General features: G+C 45.0%; 1 long non-coding RNA gene and 1 other non-coding gene across 2 annotated transcripts in view; one reads left to right on the plus strand and one right to left on the minus strand.

The window, feature by feature from the left end:
• LOC142777294 (uncharacterized) overlaps window positions 1-12034 on the plus strand; it is a 218890-nt gene that overhangs the window by 17408 nt on the left and 189448 nt on the right. The gene's annotated exons all lie outside the window — the stretch shown is intronic.
• On the minus strand, window positions 2541-2622 carry TRNAS-CGA (transfer RNA serine (anticodon CGA)). The gene has a single exon. It is a non-coding gene; the product is annotated as a tRNA-Ser (tRNA).

Here is a 12034-nt window from a genome sequence, read left to right on the forward strand (position 1 = left end):
GGCCTTATGTTCTTGACTACCAGTGACCTGCCCGATTTAGTACTAAGCACCACGTCCACGATTTGCATTTGCGCGGAACCCGACCTGTCATCGAGCACTCATTGACATACTCGCATAGGTTCATAGTTGCGTTGTCGTCTAGCTTTTTGAGAATCTTGCTGGTGATTTTGTCCGAGCCAGGCGCCGACTTCATTTTGAGTAGCTGAAGAACAGCCTTGATCTCCTGCACAGAGAAGTCCGTGTCGAGCTCTTCAATAGGTGCACCAGTATACTCAGGATTATCTAGGCCTTCAGGGCGAATGAGGTGCGTCCGCACCATCTCATTCGTTAGGGCCTCCGGATCGTACTTGTATTTGTGCCACAACCTGGCCATTTCCGTCCAAACATCCGTCATGGAACTGGCGGCGTCTAGCAGGTGCTTCAGGATCTTCCAGGTGTTTCCCGCGCTCATATTTCCGTCAATGGTATTGCAAGGCTCTTTCTATTCCTGTTCGCATAAGCCGGAACAGTGTGTCTTGATTTCGCGGTTGACTGGCGATTTTTCTTGTAGCTTTTTATTAAACGCCTGCTTCGTTACTCTGTGCTGCATTGATTTTTTTGGCCAGGTTGAGGTTTGTCAGACGGCTGTCAACCTTGGTTCGGTCGAAGGCTTCAGTTCTCTCGCCACCCGGGCTCTGCTCTTCCTACCAGCCCGATCATTATATTTCTTTAGTGGCTATCTCCACGTCTGCTAGGATTTTCTCACACCATGACCCAATATCCTTGATGGGTTCTTCCTTCTTAGTGTCCCTGTTTTGGCGAAATGTGTCCAAATCGGCGATTCTGACTTTCCGATTTGCGCTGTGTTCTGCGTTTCTGCCAACGACCAAGTTGAGGATTGGATGACCGCTTCCTAGGTCTTCAAATGTATTTTCCCAGCTCACTACGTCCGTGTTAACGCACATCGAGAGGTCCGGGGTCGTGCCGCGGCACACACACTGCCCGATTCTGGTGTACGACATTGGCTTGTTTAGCAAGGTGAGGCTGAGGTTGTCCACTAGTTCAGCCGACCTCCTCCCCTTTGGCGAGGCGTTCCGTATCCCCAGTGCGTGCGCGGGGCGTATCCGCAAATCAACAAGGGTTTGGAGGCAGCTTGCGCCATCGCTTCGCCAAAGTGGCAGTTAAAGTTGTGAGTGAGACCGTTCTTCGAGGAGGTGCTGTAAACGTTAAGGACAAACAACTTAGCTCTTATGCCCTTGCTTAGTATTTTTAAATAGAGCGTTAACGATTGCGCTCGCCATGTCCAGCTTGTGTTCAACAAACTCTTGATATGTGGGGCTTAACGTCCCAAAACTACCTTATGATTATGAGAGACGCCGTAGTGGAGCGCTCCGGAAATTTCGACCACCTGGGGTTCTTTAACGTGCACCCAAATGTTCAACAAACTCTATTCCCCTTCTTACAAGGTTGCACATCGTGATTATCCGCCCCGTGCTCTCAGAGAACGGTCAGTGCTGATGTACCCCATAAGGTTGATGTGGTCATAAGGCCTCTGTAAGGCAATCACGCCTGCAAGTTTCTTTTAAAAAGTGTTTGCATGTACAGCATCAACGTACCTTTCTTGTTTTTGAAGCCTCTGCAGTTCTATTGCCAGATGATGAGCCTGCCGTTGTGCACGCGAGGTGTAGCCATGGTGATTTTTAAAACAGTGAACTGCACAGATAGCTTTATGCTTAGTGCGAATATTAACACCTGCGTCTGGTAGTGGGTCGTATTCCAAGGCGAAGGCTCACACCACTCAAAACATAGTGTGCGAGTGTCCCCACTCTGCCTAGCAAGTTTTATTGCGAAGAATTGGAAAAAATCCGCCTAATACTCGGCCAATTCCCTACTTTGGGTAAGAGCCTTGAGATTAAGAGAAGTAGCTCAACTGACGCGCTTGAGAAGAACCCTATTGTTGAGACCTCAATGAACCTTTTCTAGACCCATGAAGCGAAGGGACGATATACAAGACGGACTTCAGCATACACAACAATCTTCGAAAAACACTTGGTGAGGTACACCAAAATTACCAAGCTCCAAGGGTTAGGGAGGCGGATATGACCTCCAGCTTACCGGAAGATGAAACGATGCCAGGGAGTCGTCTGGTGACAGCTGCAGACAGGAATCTTCATGAGTCTGGTGTCATTGTGGCACTATTTTCCCGCGCAATACTCGAGTGGTACTTGCAAACTTTGTCTATAAACTTGAGCGACACACACAGTTGTTGAGGAAGTGCTCAGTTACAGGAGAGAAATAGTCGTCGAAGACACAAGAGTGGGCACTCTAGCCGGCCCCAGACTCGGCAACGAGGCAGGCCATTGAAAACCCTTCATGAAAGCCCTCAGCCTAGACTTTAAACAATGAAGGACTTGCAAATAAGTTGTGTCCATCCATCTATGCCACCGGTTTTGGTTAGAGATATGAAAAATAAATGTATCGTGCAGGCCAGGCTAAGGTGACATACCCCGGATATCTTTGAAATGCACTGACAAGGGGCAAAATGAAGAAAAAATAATACACACAGTCGGCGGGTTTCGAACCCTTGCGGGGACACGCCAACGGTTTTCGAGACCATCGCCTTGACCACTCGGCCACGACTGCTGTTGAAAGAATGTACGTAGAGTTGCGACTTCAAGGCATGGATTACGTTGTAAGCCCATCATTTTTGTTTCCGCCCGTTCCTGTCTGACGTGTTACATACCAATCGTTTTTTTTTCGCGAAACAAATCGCAACGTAAGTTGAATGAATTTTTCATTCTGTCGACAAATGCTGCTATATAGTGTAGCGTCACGCAGGTATTGGCCATCTGCCGCACCAAAGAAGAAAACCATGTGGCTTTTGATGTGCGAGTCACGAGGAATGGAGAGCAGCGTAGCTCCAGGCGTGACTGGACGCGGCAGCTGTGTCTTCAAGTACGCCCGCGTCCCAAATAAAAGCGGGACGACGGCACGGCCTCATGAGCTGCCGTCTCGCCTCTCATACTTCAGCTATACTAAAGAATCTTTGCACCACAGGCCTACGTCACACATCATTGGCTTATTTCAGCTTGGCGCACTGGGGAAATATTTAGGCTACCGCATGATGCCGCCACGTATGAATTAGCAATTGCCTTTCTTTATGGCGAGAGTGCAGTAGCAATGAATAGCTGCGCAGTCGAAGAGAAACAAATCGATGAACGCTGGTTCTCAACGGCGACTAACAGTGGTCGCGTGACCATTTCCTACTGGCGACCACAAAGCAACGGCCGTTCACACTAGCTGGGGCCAGAGTTATTCAATCTTATTAGTTGCGGTGCTCCTCATAGCCTGCATTATCAAAATCTGCACAAGATATGCATTCCCTCTGCCACTCCCGACAGCAGCTAGCAGATTGTCTTGCCACGTGTTGAAGTACGCTCCTACTAATAAACGTATTCCTAGTGTTTTGTTATGCCGTTCTTTGTAGGCGCCACCATGAGCTACATATCGAAAACTCAAGCCTACTTTGTGTCTGCCTTTCGGAACATTCTTTCACACCTAGCACGGCCACGGGATAAAAGACAACGCGCGGCCTGTTGCGTCGCAAGCCTTCAATAGGCGAGCGCGTTTGGGCAGAGTTGGCAGTTTCGGGGGGGGGGGGGGTGTAGGAGGGCGTTGATGCTCCACCAGTATTCCATTGTGGTTGTGTGAGAAGGTTTGCGTGTTCGCGTGCTTTTTCGAGTGATTTCTTGTACTCTAAGGGGCGAAGCTCCTTATAGTGGCTAGTCTTGTGACTAGTCACGCGAAACCGAGAAGAGACGAGAACGGAAATAAGGCAAAAGAAATTTATTACTATTTCTCGTTTTATTTCGTATATGACGTCGCTCTGCTGCAACTCTCCGAAGAGCCGCTACTCTCCAACTGGCCGTTGCGTGCGCTTTGCATACAAAAGCCTCGTATGTGAACCTGATGAGAATCGCCGAGCTGGTGACTGCATTGGCGACAGGGCAAGAGAAAACGAGGGCTATGGTAGAAAGGCTCCAGTCTGCCGAGGAGGCACTAGAAAGGTGAACAAAGGAGCGGCCGACGGAGAGAACGGTAGGGCACTGACATAGAACAGCGCAGAAGAAACAGCAAGGAAGTTAGAAAAAAAACAGCTTCAGCTGGCTCAATGGTCGCAAACCCCACCTTCAGCGAAAGAGTGGTGAGGTTGGGAGGGGACCAAGCAGCCGCCGTCAAAGGTGCAAGTAACGCCCCAGTGCAGGACGCTCCAGCTGAAAAGTCACAGCACCTGCTCATCGCCAAAGATTCGATTTTCAATATGTCTGCAGAAGCAACCAAAGAGAAGGTAAGAGGTGACCAGAACGTTGCAGTAGGGATGTTGCCAGGACGCAAGCTGGAAGCAGTCATGAGGCAAGCGAGTGCAAAACTCAAAACTGCAGCTGATGGACGAAACCTTATGATAATTGCAGGTGGTTTAAACGGTGTCCTAAATCAAGATACGCCACGACAATCACCACACTTGTGAAAGGAGTTGAGTAGATGCGTGCCATTTATCCGCAGGCAAAAGTAGTGATATGCACGGTACCGGAGTTACTGGTGTGTGACGGAAACCTGCACAAAAGCGGTTGTCAGCGCAAACCGAGATATATGGCGGATGAGTAGAGAGAAAGGCTTGAGGTGTTAGAAATAAGCTGAGTGGTGCATAGGTGGTGTGATTTTCAACGAGACAGAATTCACTTCGATGGGAGGCTAGGTCATGGGGCGGGTTCAGGACTTGTTGGACGCGCAGCAGCTTTTTGGGGGGCACCACGCAGGCCATTCGGGTTGCAGCAAAGCTAGTCACGATGAAATCAACCAGAGCGACTCTTTGACAGGTGGTATAGACAGATACCTTTCTAAAGTGACACTAATGTCTAAGACATGTAAGGTACGCTGCAGAAATTGACGTAGACACTAGGCCCGAGCGAATTCAGACGTATGGTGTATTAACATGCAGGTTGGCAGAAATAGGCTGAAGTTGGAAGAGATAGAAATAAGTATGGGTGGAGAAGCTGATGGTATATGATTTTGTAGAAACACATCTTCAGGACATAAAACAACCTCCTAACAATCCGAACTACGGGCTGCAATATTGTAATAGAGCAGAAGGCAACAGAAAGAGGCGTGGTATTGGGGCATTCATTCATAAAAGTACAGACTGGCAAAGGGTGAAGCAGGAGTGGAAGGAACATTTATGGCTAAAAGAGAAAGTGACATGCAAATGACGCTGCTAGGTTTTGTATACTTATGGAGAGGGGTACAAGCCACAGAGTAAAATCAACAAATGATGCAGTGCCTAGTAAATGACATTGACGAACCAGGTGAAAAGTGCGAGGTAATTTTATTAGGATATATGAATGCGCACATAGAAGATATGGATTGATATACTGACCCAACAGGCAGAATGTTAATGTGTATGTGCGAAAGGCATGATTTATACATTCGCAACAGCACCGAGAAATGCGAAGGGCAGATAACATGGGAGGTGGGTAGGCTGCAGTCGACGATAGATTACTCAAAATTGTCACATAGGATGTATGATCGGCAAAGGGTGATGAACATAGATGAATATGGGTTCAGAAGCTTAGGTAGTGATCACAAGCGTATCAAGCTGAGATACGGAAGAGAAATAAGAGTGGAAAGGCGGCATTTGCAGTAACCACACTGTAATATTTATTCATAACGGCAAATAAAAATAGCAACTAAAAAGATTGAGAAAATAATCACCGAGGATACTAAAACAGATTGGACGTACACAAATCTCACTTGATTGTTTGAATTAGGGCTTGGTAAGGTACGAGTCAAACCAACCGAGAAAAGCAGACGCAAACCAAAGAGCTGGTGGATTGAAGAAGTGAAGACAGCCATAGAAAGACGTGAGGAAGCCTCCCAAGAACACTGGTATATTAACAGAGGGATGAACCAGAACATAATGTCAAAAGAAAATGGGATAGCTTTTTGAGCTGCAGAAGGGAAGCGTGCGATTTGATCTGTGAAATTATAGAAAAAGGGGACCCACTGGATGGCTTAAGCCTTTAACAAAACGGATAGAAATGCAGCTGCAAAGTTTTGGAACCATCTCGATTCTCAGAACAATAAGATAAGCATGAAACAGGAGTTTATACCTACAGTTCAAGGGGCCTGACGAGAAGGGTTTGAAGCAATGGAATATAAAAAAACAATGATACAAAAATTTAAACACCAAGAAAGCGCTGCTTGGGCTGCACCAGATAAAGATGAACCAATTAGCTAAGTGGCTCCACTGGCGCTACTAGACTGAGAAATGGCACAGAAAAGGGTTCCTAATACCACATCAGCAGGCCATGATGGCATCCCAAAGCAAACATTAGGAGAGGCAGCGAGCAAGCAGTAATGAATGGTGAAGCACCCAGTGGGTCGAAACTAAGCAGGATGAAGATGATCTATAACGGAAAGGGCGACAAATCCAATATAAACAACTACCATCCTATACCAGTGACAGCAGTAGTTTGCAGGCTAGTGATTCAGATAGTAAAGAAAAGCCTACAGACATGGGTGGAGTATGAAGGGGTGCTCGAAGAACTACAAAATGGATTCTGCAAATGAAGGAGGTTGGAGGACAATTTGTTTTGATCGATGCAGTGTATTGAAATAGCGGAAAAAGAACACACGCCCCTCTGGCTGGCATTTACAGATATCAAGGGAGCTTACGACAGTGTAATACAAGTAGACTTGTGGGGAATACTGGATACACTAAGTGATGAAGATGGAATGACAAATCTTCCTAAGGATACCTATAAAAGTAACAAGGTAGTTATGAAATCGGAAGAGCAGGCTCCTGAATTTATAGATACAACGTGGGCTCCAACAGGGATGTACCTTGTCACATTTGTTATTTATGTTGTGTCTCCAGGGACTAGAAGCCAAATTACAGAGCAGTTGACCTGGACTCAGCCTCTTTTGCCAAGCAAAAAAAAACACATTGAACAGACGTTACTAGGATTTATGTATGCAGATGTTATAGTATAGTTAGCCAACAACAAAGATCTGCAGGGATTAGTAGCATCTGTGGCAATGAGGAAGGCAGGTTTAATTTGAAGTTCAGCAGGGAAAAATTGGCAATAATGAATTTAAATAACAAAGGCCGTGACCACAGATACAAGAAGTCATGCTAGAAATAGTGGATAAATACAAATACTTGGCCGTATGTATAAATAACGGGGCTGAATATCTAAGGGAGCACGAAAGATTCGTAGCGAGTAAGGGCACCAGGAATGCAGCTTAAATAAAATTAGGGCACTGTGGAACTACAATAGGTGTGACGTTGCGAGAGCGATTTGGAAAGGTGTCATGGTCCCGGGTTTGACGTTCGGCGTTGCGGTATTGTGCACGAAATCAAAAATTCAACCAAGGTTGGAAATAAACAACGTGGCTTAGGTAGACTTGCTTTGGGAGCACACGGTAATACCCCAAATCAGGGGTTACAGGGAGACGTGGGATGGACATATTTTGAGGGCAGGGAAGCTAGCAGCAAGATACAAATAAGGAGCGGTTGAAAAAAAAATGGGAGAGGAGCGTTGGTGTAGGAAAAGTCTGCTCCTTGTACATGAAGAATGTCGATGCTAAATGAAGAAAACGAACTCAAAAATTGTCGAGCAAGTATTTAGGCATCAGCAAAATACATAGTCAAAAGAAGACATTGATTAAGAAAAAATGTAGGAAATGGAGAAGGACATTTGGAAGATAGGAATGTTTACGAAATCATCACTGGGGACCTACCGACTTCAGGAGCGGGAAATTGCAAGAGAAAAGATCTACGATAATTCTTGGGGTAGTTCGCTGCCCTACAAGGCCAGAAAGGGAGCATTTCGGACCAAGACGTACCAAGCAAAGTACGAAGGCACAGACACGGTATGAAGTTGGCGTGGAGAGGAGGAAGAAACAGCTGAGCATTTGATAATGCTCTGTAAAGAACTCCACCCTATATTCGAAGATAATGATGCTGCATTTTTCAAAGCATTGTGTTTAGGGACAGTGAAGACGAAATATACCCTAAATGGGTAGAAATAACCAGAAGGAGGCCTACTGATTGATGGCCACAATCAAGGGGCGAGTGAAAATCAATTCTTAAACACACAGTGATTGTTTAGGCTGATTTAATTAGTTATTTTTGCAAGACTTGCAGCATCGGGACGATGCTCTTTTCGTGCAGGAGAAATATTGACACCTGCTTCTAATAGTGGGTCGTATGCCAAGGCAGGGCTCACACCACTAACGAAAGAAGTTCGCACATGTCTCTGCTCTGGCAAGCAAGCCCAACTGACGCGCTTGGTAAGAAACCTGTTGCTAAGATCCCAATGAACCTTTTCTAGACCCTTGGAGTGGAGTGACGTGACAATATATAGGACGGATATCGGCATTCATAGTAAACGTCGAAGACCACTTCGTGAGGTAAAAAGACAATACCAAGCTCTACCAGTGAGGCAGGCGGATATAGCCCCCACCTCAGGCCCTCACCTCACCCTATGCTCAAAAGTGCCAGGGAGTCCTGTGGCGACCGCTGCAGCCAGACACTTCTTTGAGTGTGGTGGGATTGTGACACAATTTCGCCGCGCAATACCCAAGTGCTAATTACAAATAATGTCAAGAAACTTGAGTGGCACACTCAGACATGTTGTGCGAGTGCTTTGTTACACCAGTTCAAATGGCTGTAGAAGACACGAGAGTGGGCAGTATTGACCACCCCAGAGGCGGTGACAAGGCAAGCTCCTGAGGCCCCCTCATGGGAGACCTGAGCCAAGGTTGTAAACATTGATGGACTTCAAATAAATTGTTTCCATCCTTCGATCACAGTGGCTTCGGTTATGGAAGATTAACAAAATATGAATGTCATGGAAGCCAGGCTACCTTTGAAACGCCCTGATACGTGGTAAACTGAAGAAAACAAATTGGGCAGATTCCACGTACCTGAGAATTGACGTTATGCGAAGCATGGGGAGAGAAGGTGACCTTGTTACAATTTTTTATTGTGTAACACGTCATGAAATGACGCTAAATAAATGTACACACGCTGCACGCACAGATATATGTTGAAGAGTTGCAGATGTATTTATAACCAGTTATTTGCACTTGCACAACGATGACAACTGGAACATACGTACTAGAAACAGCAGAAGCTGGTATGAAGCGCTGATGCTCGCAAGGATGCTGGCACTGAACAGTGCCACATAAATCAACTTCTGCTTATGGCAACTAAGCCCAATTGACGTTAACCTGACGTGACGGATATATGAAAGGGGCACATGTGTAATGTTTAAAAAACTGGGTAGGCAGCACTGCAAGAACTATTGACGTTTCCCGAAGATTAATGTCTATTTGAAAAGTAGTTCTGAGACCTGGTGTAGCTCTGTGGTAAAATGTTTCATTGCCACGCAGAACGCTTGAGTTCGATTCCAGCTGGGACACTGACATTCTTTGCATTCGTCGGGTTGATGCTACCAATTTCGCTTATTTTTTAACGCTTGCTCGTTAAAATTGCCCATGTTTGATTTCATCGTGCCTGATTAGATACTAAGTGTCAATCACCTGTGGCACATACGCGCATACCAGCGGCGTATACCCGCCCGTGGGTATGTGTCACTGTCTGGCGGGACGTGTTAGACGACGTATGTGACGGGATTGCGATATTATTGAGGTCTTGAGGCGCGCGTCATATTCGTCAAACCATCTGACCTTTCCATGCTAATTTTGGTTCACGCCATGTTAAGGGAGTGATCACGAGAACACCCAAACGTAAGCGGCTAGGTAAATGGATAGATGGATAGATGGATATATGAATAGACGGATATATGAATAGACGGATATATGAATAGACGGATATATGAATAGATGGATATATGAATAGATGGATATATGAATAGATGGATAGATAGATAGATAGATATATACGCTCAAAGTCGCGCAAGCTCACTAAGGCCCGTATTCACACACTCCTTCACTCAAGGGCCCCCCTCAAATTTACGAATTCAAGGTGCAACGTGCTCATCCACTCAAGGAGCTGATGCGTTTCATGAACGCTCCTCCACACTTCCTTCACCAAGGGAGGCCTCGGAAATGCTCCCTCCACTTGAGTGAACTTCATGGGCCTAGAAAAGCACCTGACAACGAGAGTGCTCGTAATTTTTGTTAAGAAATGCCTATCTCTGAATAATGGATGCTTTTCTAATTTATTTTTTATATAAAGTGACACTACAGCAAAATACATGCCTTTAAAGTGGTAGAGTGGTTTCCTTGAGCCGATAGAGTTAGAAAAACCTCCGCTTCTAGTCTGGCAACAGTCAAACCCAGGCAGCTGAACGAACAGTTGATGGTATTTCGTCTGCTGCTGAACGTTTCTACGTGCTTAGTTTATTTCGTCTCACATGCGTCTATAATTTCGCTTTATATTTATGGTAGTATCTGCGTGTGTGTTGATTTAAAGCATACTTTTGCCGGGGTGACTAACTACGTGAGTGATGACAGGAATTGCAACAGATGGTTTGTTGCTTTGTTTACTTTCACTTTGCTGAGAGCCTTCTAATCTTTAGTGTAGCCACCGAACGGGTAACGCAGTGGGGTGACTAATTTTTACTTTATGTAACATTACATTGTTATGCTCATAGAATTCATCACCGCATTGTGTACAAAGATTACTTGTACGAAAATTTGTTCTCGCTGTGGGAGTACGTGCACAGTTCCTGATTTCAGGGGACTGTGCTATGTTTATTTTTCTCATTTACTGCGATTTTCAAAGTGGCACTTTAGAAGTTGTTTATGTGCATGTAATAGACAATTTAGAAGACAGTGCTCGCAACTGCTATTCAAGGTTAACCCAGGGTAGCGTTAAAAATTGCGCATGGTATACTCGTGGCTGAGCGTTTGAATTAGACTGCTACGAAAATTAAGAAAATTGATCATGTGCCTTTCTTCAACTAATGGCGAAAACATCATCTTAACGTTGCTGTTTTCTTCGGCGAACAGCATATATAGTCTGTTAACAGTGCGTGTTTGTTTGAATGTGTTCCAATTTTAAAATTTCGAACTTCCAAGAATTCCTGAGTAAGTAGTTATTTTTTTCTGTCTTTTCGCCCTGCATTTGTGGACGTTCTAATATGACAGATTCGAATAGACGTAACCTTTAAATTTTTGTACCTTCCTCTCAAGGTTCACACAGCAGCCACGTCATAAAATTTTTGTTCCGTCTCCTTTATCTGTAAGCTCAGAAGCGCATTTGAAATGCAAGAATGACCTTTGCACTTGTGTTTTTGGCTTTTATTTGTATAATGATTGCCGAGAATTCCTCTATAAGATGATCGTGGTCTGTGCTTCATTCTAAAGACTCGGTGGTACATCATTTATAGATGTTTTATTCTTTCCAAAATCATAAAGTTGAAGCCGCCTCTGACTTTTGGTGCTGTTATGGCTTGAAACGACTGTGTGGGCTCTCTGAACCTTGAAGAAAGTGTCGTCAAGAAGCAGAGTATTTTACTCTGCTGATTGATTGAAGACCAGTGCAACAAAGTGGTAAAAAATGCTCAACAGTATTGCAGGCGTCGCGGATGCATCTGGTCAAACCCCTGTGAATAAAATATCCACAATATCTGCAACATTTGCATGTCTGCACGTTGAAACCACGCCATCTCCGTTCTGTGAAAAGGGGTTGGTGCTGCTGTATATAAAACAAGATTGATTTTTGTAGAACTGCTTTTTTGTATATTAGCAGAAAACGTGATTTTTGCAAACCTGCCTCATCATGAAAAGACAAGCATAACAATATTTATGTATTGATGAAAGAACAAAGCAGAAATGGCGAATGACAAATAAAATTTTATTGTTTGTGGCTGATGAAGAGAAACGTGGCAAACACAAGAGTGCAACTGCAAAGTTGTCACAGGTCCTGTTAATTAGGGAGGTGATCGCCGGGCTAATTTCAAAAACCAAAATATTGACCCCCCGAACTGCAATACGAAAGCTAGGATAATTTAGAAACGGTCCT

Source organism: Rhipicephalus microplus, chromosome X (assembly GCF_043290135.1).
Source record: "Rhipicephalus microplus isolate Deutch F79 chromosome X, USDA_Rmic, whole genome shotgun sequence".
In the NCBI taxonomy this organism is placed as follows: Eukaryota; Metazoa; Arthropoda; class Arachnida; order Ixodida; family Ixodidae; genus Rhipicephalus; species Rhipicephalus microplus.